Source organism: Triticum dicoccoides, chromosome 3B (genome assembly GCF_002162155.2).
Source record: "Triticum dicoccoides isolate Atlit2015 ecotype Zavitan chromosome 3B, WEW_v2.0, whole genome shotgun sequence".
Classification (NCBI taxonomy): domain Eukaryota; kingdom Viridiplantae; phylum Streptophyta; class Magnoliopsida; order Poales; family Poaceae; genus Triticum; species Triticum dicoccoides.
The window spans coordinates 738,863,465-738,866,473 of NC_041385.1; positions in this window are offsets into that span (position 1 = coordinate 738,863,465).

Here is a 3,009-nt window from a genome sequence, read left to right on the forward strand (position 1 = left end):
GGTAAAGAAGATAGCCTAAGGTTATATACACACCGGAGGGGCCTAGGGTTCGTACAAGGTCGGTTCATCAGGGAAGGAAGCTTCCGGACTCTAATCTTGCCATCTACGTATGCATTGAGAAGTCCCATCCGGACATGGAGAATAATCTTCAACTTGATCTTGTACGGCCCATCCAACCTGGCCTATACTCCTGGGCCGGACACCAAAGGACCCCCGAATCCAGGACTCCCTCAGTCATTCCTGCATAACTGCGTACACGTCTATAAAAGGGAGTTTCTAACTGAATGAATTCCAAAAACTTTTCCAGATATGGATTATCTTGCATGGCAGGTGAACCTAAAAATCTAATGGATGCACTTGGTGATGATAGGTGGAAAACTTCTATGAATGATGAATTTCTGGCCCTACAAAGAAATAAAACTTGGCACTTGGTTCCTCTCCAACAAGGCAGAAACTTGATTGATTGCAAGTGGGTGTACCGCATTAAAAGAAAGTCAGATGTCACTCTAGATTGCTACAAAGCTAGACTTGTGGCAAAAGGTTTCAAGCAAAGGTATGGGCTAGATTATGAGGACACTTTTAGTCCTGTTGTTAAAGCTGCAACTACTCGTCTTGTGCCGTCAATTGCTATTTCTAGGAGATGGAGTCTTAGACAGCTAGATGTGCAGAATGCATTTCTTCCCGGTGTTCTAGAAAAAGATGTGTATATGAAACAACCTCCTGGGTTTGAGGACAAAAACAAGCCGTTCCATATATGCAAACTTGATAAAGGATTGTATGGTCTGAAACAAGCCCCAAGAGCATTGTACTCAAGGCCCAGTCTGAAGCTTTGGGCACTTGGGTTTGCTCCTTCAAAATCTGACACCTTACTGTTTATCTTTACCAAGTCACAAATATCCATGTTTGTTCTCATATACATTGACGACATAATTATTACTAGCTCATCCAATGATGTAGTGACAAAGTTGCTTAAGAATTTGGGTTTTGAGTTTGCTCTCAAGGATTTGGGAGATTTACATTTCTTTTTGGGTATTGAGGTTCAGAAGAATGGTGATAGTCTTCATCTATCTCAAGCAAAATATGCAACTGAATTGTTGAACAGAATTGGCATGCAAAATTGTAAACCACCACCAACACCATTATCCAGTTCAGAATCTTCATCTTTGACAATAGTAGAACTCTGGACAAGGAGGACATCACTAGTTACAGAAGCATTGTTGGTGGTCTTAAGTACTTGAATCTCACGCGGCCTGATATTTCCTTCGCAGTTAGCAAAGTTTGTCAATTTCTTCATGCACTAACCACCGCTCATTGGACAGCGGCTAAGAGGATCTTGAGGTATGTGAAGAATACAATGACTGTTGGTATCACATTTAGAAAATCATCATCTACTCTTATAAGTGCATTTTCCGATGCGGATTGGGCTGGTTGCTTGGATGATAGAAGGTCTACCGGTGGGTTTGCCATTTTTTATGGGCCTAATTTAATTTCTTGGTGTGCAAAGAAACAAGCAACTGTATCTAGATCAAGTACTGAAGCAGAGTATAAAGCATTAGCCAATGCCACGACAGAAGTCATTTGGGTTCAGTCTATGTTGAAGGAACTTGGAATTTCAGAAGTTCATTCTCCATGTCTCTGGTGTGATAACCTTGGTGCAACTTATTTGTCTGCTAATCCAGTTTTTCATGCCAGGACCAAGCATATTGATATAGACTTTCACTTTGTCAGAGAACGAGTTGCAAATAAACAGTTAGAGGTCAGATTTATTCCTTCAAAGGATTAGCTTGAAAATGGTTTTACAAAGTCTTTACCTACAAGAGGTTTTGAAGAGTTTCGACGTAATCTCAACTTAGTGTCATTGTGATTAAGGGGGGTGTTGGAGATATTGTAATACATCATGTAAGGTGCGTGGTAGCCTTGAGCTTCACATATAGGATTAGGAGAGTAGTTAGAGGATTCTCTTTTATCTTTCTATCTCTTCTTCACTCTCATGTAATCCTCCTCCATGGTTGGAGATACTCAACCGCACCATGTACCCTACGAGACTAAGGCCCAGTTCTTGTGCCAGAATCTGGGGATTCTCCCAGAATTCGACCCCTACCCAGCTTCTCCCAGAATCTTTGAGCCCCATTTGTTTTACTATCCTATCTAGTTAGGGTCTAATTAGACAGGATTGTAAAACAAATGAGGCTCAAAGATTCTGGGAGAAGCTGGGTAGGGGTCGGATTCTGGGAGAATCTTCGGATTGTGGCAAAAGAACTGGGCCTAAACCTCTCGTCACAATCAATAAATACCTCGCTGGCTCTCTGTATGAGAGTTGAGACGCTTCATCAAATCTAACATATCTAACCAGCAGTCCTCCATGTAATATTGCAACGGGATCATGTAATGCCCAAGAGGCAAGAAGACAAGGCTACATAAGGAGGGCATGGTTCATATAGGAGTTAGCTTGGAAGGAAAGGGCGGCTTAGGCCGAGGCTACTGTGCTTTGGGTGTTGCTCATCTTTCTCCCTTTGTTATGCTCTCACATTTCAACTGGTTAGCCTCTAGTTATTCAGTAATTCAGTTGTAATATCTGAATCCTAGCTAATCGAGTCAAATTGATTACCAGGATCCAAACATATTCATACTCACTACAATGACTGATTGGAAAGAGACGAAAGGGTAATATTGCGAGAATAGAATTCTTCCGTCCCAGCAGCTAGGATAATTGTATCTACCTGGTATGAGGGTCTTCTCATTATCCGGCTATCACATTTCAGAAATTCAACTATATAAATCTTTACAGTGATAACCCATATGTAGTGGAAAACCCTACTAAAAAAATCTAGTTAAATAAGAGGTGCTTCATCCAAACCAGCGATTGCTTATTTTCATAGTTTCAAGCAAAAACAAGATCAAATGTCTTGAAATGGTTTTAATTTCTTTTTAGAAACATGCAGGAGCGCTGCCTTTTTTATTAAGAAGAGGATAATATGTACTCTTCGTCCGAAATTAGTTGTCGCAGAA